General features: G+C 44.4%; 1 long non-coding RNA gene across 1 annotated transcript in view; it reads left to right on the forward strand.

The window, feature by feature from the left end:
• The window catches only part of LOC135221621 (uncharacterized), a 47676-nt gene extending 28540 nt beyond the window's left edge, over nt 1–19136 (forward strand). The window contains exon 3 of the long non-coding RNA XR_010316055.1: nt 18175–19136. This is a non-coding gene — a long non-coding RNA (uncharacterized LOC135221621). The remainder of the gene's footprint in view (nt 1–18174) is intronic.
• The last annotated feature ends 894 nt before the right edge of the window (nt 19137–20030 follow it).

Consider the following 20030-nt stretch of genomic DNA (forward strand, 5'->3'; position numbering starts at 1 on the left):
GCCCTTCTTATAACTTCTCTGATCCAGAAGGAGATGGTATTCTTAGCCACCTCTTTCGGATGCTTGCCCGTGGCCATGAACAGCCGTTTGATAGCCGGTCTGAACTGTCTCGTCCTCTTGAGGTAGGCTTTCATGGCTCTGACCGGGCCATAGAATCAGTTCCTCTTTGTCAAAGCCGGTAAAATCCCCAAGAAGGAATGGTAAAAAGAGGTAAAACATCTCCTCTGGCTTGTATGGGTCTTGAGTCTTGGCTACAAAGCAGGGACAAACGAGAACCCCATCTCCTCCAACGCCTGGTGTGTGACACTTCGCAGGACAGCGCGTGTAGTTCGCTGACCCTCTTCGAAGATGCCAGGGCTAAGAGGAAAAGGGTCTTAAAGGTGAGGTTCTTCAAGGAAGCTGAATGTAAGGGCTCATAGGGAGGACCTCTCAAGGATTCCAGGACTAAGGCCACATCCCAGTGGGGAGTCCGTAGCTCTCTCGGGGGACAGGTCTTCCTGAAGTGCTTGAAGAGCAACAAAATTTCTGGAGATGCAGCAAGGTCCATACCTTTCAACGCGAATACTTGATTTACAGCCGCTCTATAACCCTCCACTGCCGATATGGATAGTCTTTTATCCTTCCTGAGGTGGTGGAAAAAACTCGCTAGTTGAGGGATGGTGGCCTCGTCTGGGGCAATGCCTTTATCTTGACACCAATCTTGAAACAGTCGCCACTTTCCCTGGTACAATCTGCCTGAGGATGGTTTCACAGGATTGGCCATGGCCCTCAGCTAACTGCCTGGAAAAGAAAAACCTCTACCACGGAGGATTTTGATGACAGTCTGAACCCGTGTAAGCGGAGGGCAGACGGATTTGGGTGTAGGCATCCGTTGTTGGGTTGGGCGAGGAGATCTATTCTGTCTGTAGGCTTACCGGGTCCTCTCAAACCTGGAGATCCAGGCACTTCTGGGAACCAGGGGGCTTCCGGCCACCAAGGAGCTACTAAGGTTACTCGTAGGTTCTGTGAGTAGCGAATCTTCTGAAGGATCTTCTGGAGGAGGGGGAAAGGCGGGAAGGCGTAAGCGTCCAGGTTCTTCCAATCTTGCAGGAGGGCATCCTCTCCCGCTGCCTGCGGGTCTGGGAGTGGGGAGAAGAACACTGGCAGTTTTCTGTTCCATGCGGTGGCAAAGAGGTCTATCGACGGAGAGCCCCACCTCTTTATCAGGCCATCTGCTACTTCTTGATGGAGGGACCACTCTGTGTTGATTATCTGTCCCCTCCTGCTCAGATGGTCCGCCCAAACATTTTTCTTGCCTGGAATATATCTTGCCTTGAGGGTGATGTCCATTTCCTCTGCTAACTCCTGGATTTGTACTGCCAGGCGACAGAGATCCAGTGAGACTGTGCCCCTCTGTTTGTTTAGATATGCCACCACCGTGGAGTTGTGACATTAGGCCCACCGTTTTCCCTTGGAGTTGAGACAGGAAGTGCTGAAGGGAGAGGAAGACTGCCTTCAATTCCAAGACATTGATGTGAGCTGCTTTCTCTTCTTCCGACCACAGGCCGCTCACTTCTTCCTCCGTCAGGTGCGCCCCCCACCCTTCTTTTGATGCATCCGTGAAGAGAAGAATCTCTGGGGTTCTTGGACTGAGAGAGATGCCCCCTTGGAGGTGGGAAGGAACCATCCACCACTCCAGGGACTTCCTTACTTCTTGGGAGAGAAGAATTTTGCTGTTGGGGTCCCCTTCCTGAGAAGACCATTGTTTCTTGAACAGCCACTGAAGCGGCCTCATACGCCTCTGCTGTGAGGCACTAGTCTTCTCTATTGAGGCCATGTGTCCTAGGATGGACTGGCAGAGTTTGGCCGTGGGAGGGCTGGGCCCCAAAGCTCTCCGCACTTGAGATACTAGGCCGGAGACCTGTTCTCCGAGGGAGGCCTTCATGAGGATGAATCTAGCGTCATTCCGAGGTACACCATCCTTTGTCTGGGAGTGAAATCCGACTTGTCGACATTCACCACCACTCCCAGTTCCTGAACGAATGACAAAAACTAGCTGAAGGTGGCTCCCGCACACTGCGCAGCCGTCTCGGCTAAGATGAGCCAATTGTCCAGGTAGCGGAGGAGACGGATGCCTCTTGCGTGTGCCCAAACTGACACTATCTTGAAGACCCTGGTGAACACCTGGGGGCTGGGGCTGGCAAGGCCGAAGCACAGGCAGGCGTGAACTGCAGAGTCTTTCCCTTGCTGACAATCTGAGGAATTTTCTGGAGGAGGGGTGAACAGGGACTTGGAAGTAGGCATCTTGAAGGTCTATTGAGGCCATGAAGTCTCCCTCCCTGACACAAGCTCGGACGGAGTCTGCCGTTTCCATCCGAAACTTTGTCAGAGAAACAAAGGAACTTGTGAGGGGTGAAAGGTCTATGACTGGCCTTCCAACGCCCTTTTCTGAAGTAGCTTGGATATTTCCTCCTCCAGGGCCCGTCCGCGGTCCGAGTCCGGTCGATAGGAAGGGACTTGAATGGGGGTAGGGGATAGAGTGGGTGTAGACGGGAATGGAAGACGGTAGCCTGACTTGATAACCTGCGAGGGTCCAACCTTCCGCTCCTGCTTGCTGCCACACTTGCCAATTGGCAGCCAAGCAACCCCCTACCTACCTTCTGCTGACGGGCAGGATCTGGCCTAGAATTTCTTGCGGGGACCTCCCTCTCTTCTGTTGCCTTTCTGCTTCCGCTCCTTTGATGGAAAGGGACGACTCTTCTCCCTATGGAACTTGTCCTTCGACACAGAGTAAGGTTTCTTCTCCTCTCGCCTACGCACGGGAAAAGAAAACCGGTCTCTGCGCTTCTCTTACCTGTTGGCTAATTTGTGGTGCTGGCCGTGGTCTATGGCCCGGGTTGCGGAATTGGAGAGCGCCCTAGATGGAGAGATCGCTCCTTCTTCTCCGCTGCCTGCGAACTTCTTCCGCAGGAATAAGTTCTTTCTGGAACAGCGGGTTTTTCCGTTAAGGTCGGGAGGAGGTCTCTCACCACTGGCGATTTGGCCTCTTGAAGGCATTCTCTCTCCTTTTCACCTCCATATTAGCCCACAGGACCGCTAAATTGTCTGCTTGGTGCGAGAGAGTCTTGATCCCACACTGCATGAACGAAGACAAGTTCTGCTGCTGCTGAGGCTGGAGCTCGGGTAAGAACTGCGGAAGTGCTGCCAGTAGACGTTCCATCCACGAATTCGTAGCGAGGGCCAGAGCTAGAGCGCGAATGAGTCCCTCGGTTTCTGAGGGAGAGAGCAAGAGGTGCTTTTTTCTGTAGGGCGTCCAGACTGACATCTAAGAGATCTGCAAGGGCCCTGGAATATGCAGACTCCCTTAGTTTGTCACCTGTTGGCCTATAATACCTGCTGGCCCCCTGAGCAGGGATAGGAAGCCACCTCTGTTTCTCAGATACCCTAGTTGGTGAAGTCGTGGCTTCTCGGGACGCTCTAGCCATGGCTAGCCTAACCTGGTTGCTCCAGGGGAGGCTGACCGAGGGGGGCTGCGAATTCTTCAGGTTGAGCACCTTATGCACCTCTGACTGAAACTCCTGGTTTAGTTCCTCAGTTTCCGTTAGGCCATTTGGCGCTTCCTCAATCAACGACAATCTGGTTGAACGATAAGGGCTCGGGCTCCGCAGGGTGAGCTAGTCTGACTGCTGTCCTAATCGGGGGTCAGATCGGGCTCCCCCTCGGAGCATGAATCGGGCTCGGAATCAGAGTCAGAACTGTCACCCAAATCTGGAAACAGTTCCTCTGACTTCTTTTCCAAAAGGAACTTCTTCCTGGCTTCTTCCATCTTTCGGGCAGACTCCTCTAGACTGGTGTTCTTCTTCTCCATTTGCTGGGAAACCTCCTTTTTGGAGCTTAAGTAGTCCTCCACCACCTGTTTGACCAGGTTCGCAATGTCCAGTGCGGGAGTGAGGACCTGGTCCCCCACTGTACCTAGGCTAACTGATGGAGGTGGTGCTGAGGTACTAGGACTCATGGTCTAGGCCTAGCTTTGTTCTCGGGCATTAAAACCGCTGGCACATGGTTCTCTCGGCGCGACCAAGGCCTTGGGCGGCATCGAAAGGTTCCTCCATTGATGCCTCCTCCTCCGAGCGTTGTGGCTGGCTGGCTTCTTGCGTCGGGTTGCCGCAACTTCTGGAGGGGAGGGGGCCTCCGGCTCCTGCGAGTTGGGTCCCCCCCCCCCGTTCCGGGCTCCTTAGCACTGTCCTCAGGATGGGAGGGTGAGGCATCAGGTCCGTCACCGGATCCCTCCTGGGGCTGGACTGATTGTGCCCCGAGAGGAACAGGGGGTTACCTTGGCACCCACCCGGCTGTGTCTCGGTACTGCTATGGTCATACCTAGATAGTTCGGCCTTTAGGCTAGGCGGGAACAAGCTCTCGGTTGAAGACCCCTTCTTGTTACGCTTCGAGGCAGGAACATGGGATCCCAGCCCCTAAGGGGTAGCTTCTTTCCTCTTACCTGCTTTCCTAGCCCCCGACGACGAAGTTTCTTTAGCCTAAGTTTTCTTGGGAAGGACCCTAGGCTCACTAACTGGTCCCCCGTTAATAAGGAGGAAGGATTACTAGGCCTAGTGTTCTCCAATTGGGCACTATCCTCCTCACACACGGCCTTCGAGGCCCCCACAGTAGTTCGGCCTAGGCCTAGGCTTATCGGCATCAACATTAGCGTCACTGAAAACACTCTTATGCGCCTCATAATAGAGCCTCCACTGATGCATCAGGGGAACATTCAAAACCCCTACATGCAATACACCACAGATGAGGATCCGAGGTTGGCGAAGGCAAAGATGTACCGCAACGCATGCCATCGGAAACACACACACAAATCCTCCCCGAAAAACCCACCATAGATCCGCCTTCCATACTTACAGGGAAGTTAGGATGCTAGGTAATACTAAAGGATAAATAAAAGGATAGGAAAAGGGCACTGGGGAAGCACTCGAGCACAGGATGTCAAAGATATATCACGATAAAGAAAGACTACAGTCGGCGGTCATGCGTTGTTTATCTCAAGTCGGGTCAAGGCGGAAGGAGTTGGTGTTGACACGACGGCTACCGCGAAAAGAATGGTATCACAATGACCTACCCAAGCTGGCCCGGGCTCACCCCGCGCAGTTACCCCAGACCCAGGTACAGCGATTCAAGTTTGAACTCTTTGTATGCGGTAGCGGCGGCGCGTTCCCGCGGATATCCCTTTTGTTAGACAACCGACGGTTTGTACTTAGTCGGAACAAATTAAATTTTCCGTTTTTAAAATGAAATCTTTGAAAAGTCAGTTATGACAGCAGATAAAATACTAAGTTCCTGCCCTTTGCTGCCAGTGTTACAGTCAGTATACAAGGTGTGATGGTAATTGACAGCTTAGGTCTTGCTAGAATATTCACTTATAATTCCTTACAACAGTAATTTGGAATGACAGTGGTACCTCATTTGTTGAATGTTTCTTATGTCGAATATTCTGTTTTTCTAATAAAGTTTTCAAGAAAAAGTTCTATTGTTTGTGGAACAAATATTGGTACATCGAACTGACTGATTATCTTGTTTATACTTGTATTAGACAGCCTACTGCATCCTACAAGAAAAACTGTATTAACATGTTTTTTTCCTTTACAAAACGTATATAGTTTAATGATAACCATATTCAACAAAATAAATGAAAGATTAAAGTGTTCAATATAAAGTTTAGCATAAAAGGTGTAATTATACGTCATGCACAGCTGACTTGAGACTGAACGGGGTAGCATTGATATTGTCGAGGAGAGAAAGATAAGAGAGTTAAAATATCTATTATGTATGTAAAAGCAATACGTAATTCGCATCAAGAATTTCACAGTAAATTTAGCATAAGATATAAAAACAATCAAATGCAATTTAGAAACTATAAAATAAGTCTTGAGCTAGATTCGGTGCGCTGATTGAGATGGTTTAGTGTAATGATAACCACATTCAACAAAAAAGTAAATGAAAGAATAAAGCTTTTCACAATGAAATTTAGCATAAATGACAAACAAAATCATACATTGTGTGGTGGTGCACAGCAAATTTGAGATTGAGGGAGTGTTTATATTTTTTGAGGAATAATGAATGAATGTTTTAAGTTATCAGGTGTCGTGATATTGTTGAGGAGAGAAGAGACAGTAAAACCTTTACCATATGTATGTAAAAGCAGTACCAATTAGCATAAAAAAAATTTTTATTTCACTAAATTATAACCGTAATGATAAAACATGAAGACAATCAAACAATATGTACAGTTAGGAAAAAAAAAAAAAAAAAAAAAAAAAAGTCCTTAAATTGAAGCCCAGCGTTCGGTGCGTTGAATAAGATGATAGAAAGAGGAGAGGGAAGGGATGGAGGGTCTGTTTTCTACTAACTTACCAGTTGGACTGGTTTGAATATTTGCCCGTTTCTTTCAATTGCACTATTTGTCTAAATCACTTTTTGTTACAGTAAAATACCTATCGAGTGACAATTGCCTTTTACAATTTTTTTAGCACTAAAAGTAACTCCAGTCCAAAATAAACACACTGCGTGCCTACGATTGTTTGTTCAAGTGACTTCTTGTGAAAAGTTATTCAATCTCTTTCCTTTTCTGTAAAAACTGTGTGGGGGCAGACGTGTTGGAGGTCTCTCGCGTTTCTTCACTGAAAAGAAGGGGTTTTCGCCCTTGGTGATTATACCTCTTATAGTAAGCAATGTGTTAATAGTGTCTCCACGTCATACCCGGCGTGTAAGCCGGAGAGTGTTGTGCAATTGCAGATATACTAATATTCTTTCTGCTCCAATCAGTGCCTTAGAAATCTTTCAAATCACAGCTACTCGAGGCCTATTGGTCCTGGGAAATGGGTAAAAGAATACAGTGTATGTATTAGTCTTTGACCCTTCCCTTACCACAAAAATGTCATCCGACCAACCTCCAACTGTTGCGCAAGTGACCCTGGCACCTACTGGTGCCTGTGCCCTTCACACAAGTTCCATACTCGCGAACAATTGCTATACAATCTGTCAGTGATTCCTTCTCCGATGAGGAAATCAATGTTGCATATACGAAATGCAAAGATCTGATACCAGAGAGCATTCTCAAGGAGCGATCTGTGAAGAACTTGTTCTCTCACAAGAAAATATATATCACTAAGTGGCTAAGGACCTGCTCGGTGGAAATTACGCCGATGACCCTTACAATCTGCCTCCAAAGGGGCCTGCTGACCTAAGCCTACCTGCAGTGTACCACACTGCAGAAAATGCCTTCCAAACAGCAAAATCTCTCACAGAAATAATTGGAAAAAACTAAATTATCAAGAATCGGGGACGTGATCAATGGACTACAAGAATCCCTAGACAGTCTTAAAATGGTGGAAACAAATAACCTCTCACAGATCTGGGATGCGATCAAAGGCGTGCAGGGATGGATAGACAATCGCACAGATAGCCATCAGACTCCTATGAATGCGGCATCCAGTTTTTCCTCGCCTCCCAGCAACAGGGACATGGAAGTACCCCCGTCACCTGTAGACCGTTTTGAGGGGACTGTTGGTCTCCCAACCTCTTCTCCCTCCCAACCTCTTCTCCCTCCCCAGTGCCTTCTGTGGAAGATATATCTCCGATGATGATTACCAGCCTTCGTAATCCTTCCCCCCCCCAACCCCCCATCGTAGATGCAGATGAGAGTGACCATGAGGGGTCTGGCGGCTGGCAGATACAATCAAGCAGAAAGAAGAGAAGAACCTCTCGTTTGGCCGCTGGACCGGAGCCCAACATTTGTTTTCATACATTCAACTTACCTGTCAGATATATACATAGCTATCGACTCCGTCGTCCCCGACAGAAATTCGAATTTCGCGGCACACGCTACAGGTAGGTCAGGTGATCTACCGGCCTGCCGCTGGGTGCAGGACTAGGAACCATCCCCGTTTTCTAATCAGATTCTCTCTTGTCGCTGGGAAGGTAAACCATATTTTGTTTACGTTTCCACTCCTGATTTGATTTTCGTGTTTCATCGCCATCGATCTTCTGGGCCGACTTTTACAGGGAAGTACTGGATCGGTGGTTTGGCATACGTTTTTAATAACTTTTTAATAACTTTTATTGAATTAACTTCGAAGTTTTCAAAGAATAGAGGATGTGTAACTACCGAAGTTTTCGGTAGACAATTACATAGTTTGCAAGAAAGGGAAATATAAATATTTATTCATTGATAAAGTGTAATAAATGTTAGAATTTGATTGAGGAAAATAAGGTAACTTCCTATTTGAGGAAGTCAGAAAAACATAGAACTAGATATGCTTTCTTTAGAAGCTTTAATAGCCCTCGTTCTGACAAGCAGTTAGAATATTAACAGTACAAGTAGTGTTGTTTCCTCATCACCTTCTTACTTCACAGAAACTACAAATTCATTTGCAATTTGAAGATAAAGGAATGTAGCTCAAGATACGAGCTATTATAAGGTAAGAAGTGATTATAGTGTTCCCCATTGCAATAGAGGGTGCGTCTGATCGGCTCTGTCTCGCTCCCAGGCCTAGACCTCTTCCAAGCTCCCTGGCCCGGAGGAGAAGAAAGTCGAAAAGCCGTATGGATGGTTATGGAGAACCCCCACCGATCAGGCGTCCCCTCGGCAGGTTCTGTAGGACGTCCCAGACTGCCAGGGATAGCCATTGGAAAGGCATCCTAATTCAATGTGTTCCCCTTATTATTATCGTCTTGACGAATAAGGAGAAGAAACATTCAACGGCGTAGATTAAATGAAGATGCAAGATAATCTCGTCTGGCTATCGGAACCTCAGAAGAGACGAAGAAAGGAAGACATCATTCGATAACAGTTGCGGTAGAGGCATTGCCCTATCCGGGTTCGTCCCCCCGTACGGTTGGACGGGGGGGGGGAGCTCTATCCCATGGGGGTTTGAAATAGTTATTTCAATAAATTCCTCATCGGTACATGTATATGAAAATATATCTTCTTCGAGAAGAACGAATTAGATATTAAAGAATATTTTGTGATCGAATGAATTATATGGATCTCGTTTAGTGAGTACACATATATATAACTTTTAAGCTTCTAGCTCCTTGGGCATGAAGCTCTGTAACGAGGCTCAATGCGCCTAAACAAGCGTCTGAAACAAGGCGCAAAGCGCCTGAAACGAGGCGCAAAGCACCATGAAGGGCCTGGAATTATAGGGCGCAAAGCGCCTGAAGCACTATGAACCAGGATCTTCATCGGAAATGGAAGTCCTTCTCATTCAGAAGAAAGGGAGGGCTATGTCGAAAATGGAAGTATTGTCGAATTCTAAGCAAGAACAAATGTACAAGAGATCGGAACCTTCCGCACACAGAACCTTCCGCACAAGCGGAACCTTCCAGAAGGCGGAAGATTCCAGTTTCGAATAACCTTCCAGACGTACAGAACTTTCCAGGCGAGGATCGCCTTTCAGATGCTCGGAACTTTCCAACAAGAAAACTTTCCAAGGGCGAATACTTGTCTGCTAGGATCCAGGAGTATTCTGATCACGATACTCCTCCTAGGCGCCAGGAGTATCGTGATCGGAACGTGATACTCCTGCCAAGCACCAGGAGTATTCCGACGAGCACGATACTCCTCCCAGGCGCCAGGAGTATTCAGGAACGTGATACTCCTACCAGGCGCCAGGAGTATTCCGATCACGATACTCCTCCTAGGAAAGCGATACTTCTGCCAGGCGCCAGGAGTATTCCGAGCACGATACTCCTCCCAGGCGCCAGGAGTATTCGGAGCGCGATACTCCTGCCAGGCACCAGGAGTATTCCGAGGACGAGGAGTATTCCGATCGCGATACTCCTCCCAGGCGCCAGGAGTATTCGGAGCGCGATACTCCTGCCAGGCGCCAGGAGTATTCCGAGGACGAGGAGTATTCCTATCGCGATACTCCTCCCAGGCGCCAGGAGTATTCTAGGCAAGATACTCCTGCTTAGCGCCAGGCACTTTCTCCTACAAGAAGAGCCTGACAACCGCCAAGAGTCCTCAGGCGAAAGGTGAAAGACATTCGAGGCTTCTCCTGATAGGGACGGGAGTTGTCGCACAGGCGGCCGTTGCCCTTGTCAGGATCGTCTTAATGCAATAAAGGCAAGAGCAAGCTCGGCTTTTTCCAGGCAGGGACTCAAGATGTAGCACAGGCTGCCGTAGCCCTTGTCAGGTTAGAGTCGGTACTGCTAAAAGCCCTTCACCTTTCGAAAGGAAGCGCTCTCCTCCGGTTGCTCAATCTTGGTCCCAACTTGAGGAATGGAAGATAGAGCAGAATTGGTGAGAATTAGTTCAGTATAGTAAGAGGATATTAAAATCATCCTCCTGTTCTAAAAAATAATGCAACCAACCATTTACAGAAAGAGGGGCAATCGTTTGGAAGTTGAACAAGATTTCGTACGAGCTCTCATTCATTGATTAGAGGCTCTTCCAGATAAGAAAGGCGTAAAATACGGACTTATCTCCAAGATAATAAAAGCTGAAGAGATTCTCTTCGATCCTCGGTTGTCATTTGCGATCTCTTTCGACTAATACTCATTCGGGATTATTGACGAAATGAACGAAGAGAGTAAGATTTCCATTCTTCTCTGCATGTTCGGAAAAGAAAAGATGTCGTAGAAGGCTTGCTGTATACGACTACTGAATGACAAGTCATATACGCATACCATAGTTGCCTTTCTGGTTCGCTACGGAATTATCTATATCCTTACAGGATTTTCCTAGTAAGGACTTCGCTTAAAAGGTTTGTTACGACAATACCTACTCAGCTTCGGTATTTAACAAAGGTTGTTTGCTTAAAGGCTTAAATTTGCATTATTGAGAGCTTTCTTAGACTCGAGAATAATTTTATTATATCCATTCATTGAAGGGAGTAACTGGCAACTCAGAATGAATGCAGCCAGGCAGTGAACGAGACGGCTGTAATTGTGAGCCAATCTAGTACCATCCGGTTCTCGGTCGTGAACGGTTGGTTACATCTTTCTCTCCTAAGGGATCGAATGCTTCACCGTATATTCCCCATACAATCAGGGACTTAACCACGAATTGAGGGGTCTTTTTTTTTTTAGGCAAACATGAATAACATCGTATTCGTTTTGCTAAGGATATCTCTCTGCCTCGGCGAGGAAAAAATGTAGTAGGAAATTCACCTTAAGATAACGATACGGTTAAGCCTTATGCACACACCGTGGTTAATTACAGCGTTCCTACTATCCTTACCAAGAGTTTCCTAGATGAATGCTGTTTACCACAATGTGCGGGATTATAAAGGATTTAATTCGGCAGAGCACGATTTAACATTTATTGGAAAGAGTTGTCAGACCCTGCGGAAAGTATTCACAGATCTCTTCGCAAGGCAGAAGATGAACGAGCTTCTTATAGATTGCTTCCTTTTCCTCGAAACAAGAGAGGTAGCAAGATACGCCATTTTTAATTTAAATAGGGGAATAAACTTTAGTCTTTTTTCCCCTAGTTATATATATTCTTAACACATATTAAAATAAATGGGCGTCAAAGGAAGAAGATGAATGCATCATTTTGGCAATAAAAAGGTTGGATTCACAGAGGTCACGTTCTTCTTTCAGCATGTGTCGGAAGGTTTTTCTAAGAGTAGAGATTTTATCGGAATCTATTATAAATATTGGACCTGAAAAAACCTATTCCACTCTGAGTCTGTCTGCGTGCAGACTGACCAGAAGTAAATATGAATGAGAGGATTTTTCAAGGGAAGCTTGATAATTCCTTTAAATATGTTAAAGACATAGAGTTGCTGCAGATCGTGCTAGATAGAAAGGGGAAACTGTCCTCTTCCGATACCTCTGTGAACCACATAATGGTTTTCTTCCCTTTCAGAGGGAAGAATCACCTGTATTTTTGAGCTATCAATGAACACAGTAAAAAGATATACTCTGTCTAGACAAAGAATATTAGAGATGGTAGAGAATTAAGATCTTCGGGATCTTATACAATACCTCTATACGATAAGAGTAAGAGATCTTATACTTAGAATGGGATCCTAATTTGGGCCTCAGATTCCGTGTTCCGACAAGATGGAACTGCTCCTAATCAAATGTTTCTCTTGGTCCTAAACGATCAAAAGGACAAGTGAAATTTTGGGCTTTAGAATCTGGAATCAAATTCTATGAAGACTCGGCAATGGGTTTCTGGCCAGCATAGTATGTTTGGCAAAAGAACTAAAGCCTTTTATTCCTGGATCAACGCTTTCAGATAGAGGGTTTCGTTGTCCGGGTAATGTAGTGACATTGTCATCTACAGAAGAAGACAAGTTTAAACGTTTACTGACAGAGTCTTTGGAACGCGAGGAGGGCTCAAACTACTTCCCAAAATGTTCAGAGAGATACATTCAAGAGCTAGAAATCAGGAGTCCTACCAATTTTCAGCTCAGAATCTCTTTAAAATTCCAAGCTCCTTCCCTTCCTTCGGGCAAGGATAGGGAAGCTTCTGCAACGAGGAAACTCATCAACATGTAGGAGGAGAACTCGTTAGCAACGGAAGTATGCAATAAGGATCCTCCTCGGAGGAAGACTTGTCTCTCGGACTTTTGAGATTTCCTATCGTCCTACACTGGATGTAGCGGACATAAATTTTGATGAATGTGCAGGAGTCGAATTAGCGTCTTTGGTAGGAGTACTTTCTAAAGAGCCTACTCGTAAAAAGGATGACAGGCTTCCGATTAAGAGATCCAAATACCGATCTCCTGTCGGGAGCGACGAACCCTACAGGGGAGTTGTCGCACAAGCGGCCATCTCTGGGGGGAGCGATGCGTTAGGCAGGCGAGACGTGGGAAAGGAAGTAACTCCTGCCAAGCGTCTGGCGCCAACTAGGAGCCAGGCGCCAAGTAGGCGCAAAGAGCCTGACTTTACTGTAGATCGTTCTAGGCCCAGATCTTCATCCAAGCAAACAAGAGCCAACTGGAGAAGAGAGAACTCCTGATAGGAGTATAGCGCCCGCTAAGCGCAATATACTTGCCATTCGAAAGGCGCATTCCATGAGCGATACTCCTACCAAGCCACAGGAGTATTCGGAACTAGATGCGCCTTCCATAGGTCAGGAGTATTCGGGAAGAGATACTCCTGCCAGGCGCCTTGAGTACTCTGACCTCGATACTCCTCCCAGGAGCCAGGAGTATTCTAGACTTTTTACTCCTACCAGGCGCCAGGAGTATTCGAAGCGCGATGTGCCTACCAAGCGCCAGGAGTATTCTGAGCTTAATACTCCTAACAGGCGCTAGGAGTATTTGGAGCGAGATGCGCCTTCCAGACGGCAGGAGTATTCGAAGAGTTTTACGACTGTCAGGCGCCAGGAGTATTCCAAACAGGATACTCCTCGCGCCAGCCAGGCGCAAGCCAGGCGCTAGGCTTCATCCAGATGAGATCCAGTTCAAAGAAAGTCCTAGTCTTCTTTGAAACAATGGTGATCTCTAAAGCACTTCATAAGTGACTTGATGATACCTTCAAACAGCTGAGAATTTAAAAGCTCTTGAAGTGCGAGCTTTTGCAAATTCTTGTTCTTTTCGTAACAATATGTCAGGAAGACATATTAGCTTTAACATATGAGAGATGCAACTATGTGTTGACTGCTCATTACACGAAGGACTTCAAGTTAACCTACGAGAGATCCTTCTCTCTTGGTTTATACGTATCAGCGGATATGTTGCTGGGATAAGGAGCCGACACTGATCCTTTAATAATGAGTTGAATTTATTTTAACTCAGTGATTTTTTTTTTGAGGTTTGAAAGGAGTTTGGGGGATAACTCTTTTTCAATTTAGCGCGAACCCTCATGTTAGGAACAGGTGATCGGGATCGGTGTTGCGCTCCTTAGTTATGCCAATAGGCATAGGCATGTTGTCATATAAGCGGATTAGCACCCATTGACAAATGCCAATTAGGCTCGACCGAGTAAGTGGATAAGACCCCATCGGTAGACCCACAAGAACTCTTGGCCACAGATCACTATCTTGCTAAGGCTCTTGAGACGAAGCAGACTCCTATGCAATAGCTAGGAAGTCAACCCTTCGTCTAGAAACACAGAGGAACCAAGGTCTATAAATACCTACAACATATGTTGTTTACCTGTCTAGTCAGTAGTTAGCTGTCTCTTGCCCTCCACCAAAGGGTGTCAATCAGCTATGTATATATCTGACAGGTAAGTTGAATGTATGAAAATGATATTGTTATGATACAATAAAGTTTCATACATACTTACCTGGCAGATATATACATAGCTATCGACTCCGTCGTCCCCGACAGAAATTCGAATTTCGCGGCACACGCTACAGGTAGGTCAGGTGATCTACCGGCCTGCCGCTGGGTGGCAGGACTAGGAACCATCCCCGTTTTCTAATCAGATTCTCTCTTCCACCTGTCTCCTGCGGGGAGGCTGGGTGGGTCTTCAATTGTATATATCTGCCAGGTAAGTATGTATGAAACTTTATTGTATCATAACAATATCATGTTTCACCTCGCCCGACACCTAAGAAGAGATGTCACATAGTAATTCACAATCTGCGCTCATTGGTGACGCTAGACGCCATAGTGGAGAGAGTCAAGTTTCTCACTGGCTCTGACCCACTCATCTCTCACGAACTCCCATACAGAAGTAAACATAAAGTGGCTTACAGGATTACCTGCCTATTTCAATACCTCGACGTTCTTAAAGGCGAGAATTTCAGTCCTAATATAAACTAATCCAGGACCAACCACCCCCAGGGTAACTTACTGACACTCCAACCAGGGTCATTTCCACCGCAAGTGCCAGCCAACCGCCCACAGCGAGTGACTGCCCACTCCAACTGGCTAACCCCCCATCCACCCAAATGATCAGCGCATTCATCTCCCATCTTCGTGAGTAGCCATGAATACATTAAAACGTAATCTCTTGGAATATTTTTGGCCTCAAGCAGAACATTCCTCTCCTAAACACGGTCTGCAAAAACTTCAAAGGCATCATTGCATTGCAAGAAACGCTCCTCTGGCCACATGACCTTGCCATCTGCGATTCAATTCATGAAGACTTCAGAACCTTCTCGACTTTATCGATGGAAGTTACAGATCAAATCATAGCTGGTCGCCGGAAAGGGGGCCTTTCTTTCCTGTGGCACAAATCGTTAGACAATATGGTAAAGGTGATGACCTACAGGTGTGACAGATTGCTTGGGCTTCAAGTGACAGTAGGGAACTCTAAAATCCTAATCATTAATGTTTATATGCCATGGGAAAATAACAATAATTTTGATCATTACTGCATGATCCTAGGGGAGTTACACAGTATTATTCATGATTCTCCTGCTGATCATGTTTGTATAATCGGGGACCTTAATTCTCACCCCACAAAACAATTTTATAATGAACTTACTCGCTTCTGTCAAAATCATGCTCGCCAAATTAGCAATGTAATGCTCCTCCCTCCCTCCTATTCATATGTACATAATAGAGAGGACGCCCTCCACAACCTCCTGGCTGGACCACTGCATCACATCTCCACAACTTCATGATTCTATTATGACCTGCAATATTCACTATGATCTTGCAACGGCTGCGATCACATCCCATTACAGGTGTCATTCAGTACCCCATCCCTCCCTACCGTGAACCCCCTAACTGATCGCCCACCAGCGGTAAACTGGGATTTTAAAAACCAACAGAAAACCAGATACTTTAGGGCAACCACGGAAACCAGGTTGCGGTCAATAGTTCAACCGGCAGACGCCTTACTTTGCACTAACAGAAATTGTAGAAATGACCACCACAGGAGGGATCTGAATTAATTCTATTCGAACATAATCTCTGCCATGCTTGCTTCAGGCAGGACTGCTTATAGATTTCATCAAGGTAATTCTCATAATATACCTGGATGGAATGACTTGGTTAAAGATCTGTATACATACTCTCAAGAGATGTTTTTACTGTGGAGGCAAAATGGTAGCCCCAGGGAAGGGCACACTGCATTACTAATGAAACAGGCGAGAGTGCAGTTCAAACTTCCTCTTAAGCACTGCAGGTTAAATGAAAAACAACTAAGAGCCGATGCAATGTCCAGAAACTTAGAATCTGGTGATTATCCTCATCTTTGGAAAGACATCCAGTCCTTAAATCCCAAAACTTAAAAGCTATCAGAGAGAGTAAGGGAAGCAGTCGGTGATGAAGCTATCGCAAGTATGTGGGACGATCACTTCAACAATATCCTGAATTGCATAAATGATCAAGATTCCCGAAAGGATGTAGATAACCTCCTTACTGACAACATTCAATTTCATTTTGCAGACCGTATTACGCCAGGTAACATCAGCGATGCCATAAACAGCCTACCTAATAAATCGCCCGGCTGTGATGGTCTTCCTGCAGAGGCTTTCAAATTCTGCCATCCGATAATTTACATTTTGGTTTCTTCCAGACTCCCTACTCTTAGTTCACTTGATACCATTAATCAAAAACAGGCTAAAGGATGCAGCTAACCCTGGCAACTACTGGCCGATTGCAATCACAACGATCGCATCAAAAATACTTGAGTCAGTTATTCTAATGAGACTTCTCCTCTTTCTACACACCACTGGCAAAAAGTTCGGGTTTAAAGCAATCCACTCAACCGACACTTGCATCTACATACTGAAAGAATTGCTGAACTACTACCTATCATCAGCCTCTTCTGTTTTCCTTTGTTTTGTAAATGTGAGAAAAGCATTTGACAGAATGTGAGAAAAGCATTTGACAGCAGCTCTTCCTGAAGCTGCATAAAAGGGGCACACCCTGTATCTAATTGGCATTTTACATTGCTGGTTCTCCACACAGCAATTCTGTGTCAAATGGAGTAACGTAATATCGTACACCTTTGGCTCCCTAAACGGGCTTCGGCAAGGGGGCATTCTCTCTCCATATCTGTTTAATACGTACACTAATGCCTTGAATGTCAAACTGAACTCACTCCCAATTGGATGCACCATCAATGAAACAACTATAAACAACCTCTGTTACGCCGACGATATGGTTCTGATTTCCCCATCAGTGCAAGGTCTCCAACGACTCGACACTTGCCGCCAATATGTAGTGGAATTTGATTTAATCTACAACGAAACCAAGACCCAGTGCATGTCACTGCTCCCGAAATCGCTTAAGCATATTGCAGAACCACAAATTTTCCTCGGAAACCATTGGCTGGAATTTGTGCACGAATTTCCATATTTGGGTCACATTATCACTGACCACCTGAAAGATACAGCAGACATTGAACAGAGACGTGAAACTGCTGCTCTTCCGCTCATACTGCTACAGTATCTATGGGTGTTCCCTCTGGACGAACTATACCCGAGAGACCATGACGTTCTGAGATGCCTCACAAGCACTCCCCGCTATCACTTCGCCACAGAGATGTTCATTGAAAACCACCTGGACAATTTAAAAATCATTGTTAGGCGAACAATGTCCAGTCTGGTAACCCGAGTGAGAAACAGCAGCAACTCCCTCATACAAAGCATCCTAAGGCGTGAAGCAAGAAGATTATCTAAATTGTCCCCTAAAGGACTTAATCTCTGTATTGGCAAGATGTCATCTGCTGATTTTGTCATTATTACATTTATTGCCGAGATTTTAATTTTTCATTATTATTGTGATTACTATAAAGTTCAAGTTTTTTTTACATTCAATTTTTGTATTTAGCCCTCTGGACCTGACTACCGTAACCCCCTAAGGTCTCTAGTTGAAATTTAAGTTATATAATATGTGCATTAACTGTTATTACTCTCTATGCATATTTTTGTTCTCACCAATATTATTACTGTTGTTACCAGTATTATGATTATTATCTTTTATGCTACCTCAGCTATTTTGTGGATAAGTGCCGATTATTCATTTTTTTTATCATGTCTCGTGTATCTAGATTGTGTATATTACTGTCTGTATTTTATATATTCCATGTACGTATATGGCCCTGAGCTGAAATAAAGTTTATTATTATTATTATTATTATTATTATTATTATTATATTATTATTATTATTATTATTATTATTATTTTTACTTATTACTTTCATTTTACTTGCACTCTTTACTTATTACATATTTGTTTGCAAAATCCTCATGTTTATTCTAAATTTTGCCATTTGCCAACAGTAAGTTGATGTATTGTGGCATAACTAATCTCTTTCTTGCAGGGAGTGGAGATTCTACCAGCCTTGCAAAGTTTCCAGTTATCCCATGAGAGAGACCTTGATCACCTATCCCATGTGAGAGATTGACGATCCCGAAAACGAATACTGCGTGCATACTATAACAATGCTGGTACCGAGTGGCCGAGCCACGCCACCACGTGTACATAATAGATGCATGATGGGAGGGACGCTGGCCAATAGGAGAGAAGGATTTCATGGCCGCGACTAGCATCAGGAACCAATGGGAGAGCAGGAGGATGGTGGCGAGTCTACTAGTACTAAGATGGCGGCACGCAGCACGATTTTCAAAATTGTTATCCGGGCGAATCTCGGACTTTCAGAAACCTTTCGTATCTTGAAAACTTTTCGTATGTCAAATTTTTCGTATTGGCTTTCGTATCTCGAGTTTTTCGTAAGTTGAGCCTTTCATATCTCGAGGTACTACTGTACTTCAGTTTTTCTACTCTGAAAACCTTTTCAAATGAAAAGGCATTGTGGTTCTCAAATTGTTTGATCTTGAACTTGGTGGAAAATTCAATCTACAGTATAAGGAAATCCTTTTTAAAAGTTACCAAACCAACATTGTCAAATAGGTATTTACTGTTGATGAGATGTAATTTCAGATCTCCCATTTTCCCATCAAAAGTAACATCTTTCAGGGATAGAATGTTATATACGGTAAGCGTAAGTGTCCGCTTTTAATATTTACAGTGAAAGTGTTGCTCATTTACGTTCACAGATAATTTTATTTCACTTAATTGGTTAAGATCTTAACACCACAAAGTTTATTTGTCAAGTTAGTTATTCAGATTTGAAAATTTAGGATTTAAACTGATGCATGATGATAGTGTAAGGTGAAAAGATCATTACTGTAGCACAGCCATTAAAGAAAACTGTAGAAAAGTGCTGTGGAATTAGATGTAAACATGAGACTTGAGAGACAGGACCATTTCCATGTCAGCCCTCATGAAGCTTGTGGAAACAATCTTGGTTTTAAACCTCTTCAAAATCTTGGCTTCAAACTCTTCAAATGGGCACCATTTTCGACAAATAAAGAACATTTTTTTCTCCAAACATTGACGATTTCAGTAAAGCTAAAGCTGGTAAGGAACGTCCATAAAAGAGACCATACAAGTTTTTGTTTTGACAAACCTAGACTAGTGTTGTTTAGACAAGTCATTTTGCTAAAGTATTTCAAATGACTGTAAAGATAGTTTTAAATTTAGTATGTTTTTCAAAGTGGTTAGTTGTTCTCTTTAAAAAAATTAAAAAAAGTAATTTTGACAGATTTGCTCAGCGTAGTTTTACATTTCTTTCTTGAATGTAAAATTTTTCAGTTTATGTAATTTTATTACTTTTATCAATAGGTAAATGCACATGACTTAATATACGAGTTAACTTAGATATTTTTGATGTAAGTCCATGTGTTCAGGTTAGAAAGGCACTACCTTGGTTTGTGTACTTGAACATTTTGGGTGTTTTCATAAGAATGCGCTTAGTTGATATTGGTATAAATCCCTTCCTTTGTGTACATAAGATGAGTGATATCTTGGAACTGTATGTTACTATAATCCTCAGATGTAATTTTAGTTACCCTCGGTACAACTTTATACATTACAGCATTGTACTTTGTAATGGGAGAATATATACATATATATTTTTTTTTGCATGTACACTTAGTTTATAACCATTATATATATAGACTATTTACTATGCCATAATTATACTTGACGTACTGTAATCGTGTAGAACTGCAGCACTAAAACAAAACCTCAACTTGATTCTCTTCTCTCCTTTATTTAGTCTCTATGTACGTAGTAACATTTTGGACAATCTGTTTATCTTCAGGCTCTGTGAAA

The sequence above is a fragment of the Macrobrachium nipponense genome, chromosome 3, assembly GCF_015104395.2.
Source record: "Macrobrachium nipponense isolate FS-2020 chromosome 3, ASM1510439v2, whole genome shotgun sequence".
In the NCBI taxonomy this organism is placed as follows: Eukaryota; Metazoa; Arthropoda; class Malacostraca; order Decapoda; family Palaemonidae; genus Macrobrachium; species Macrobrachium nipponense.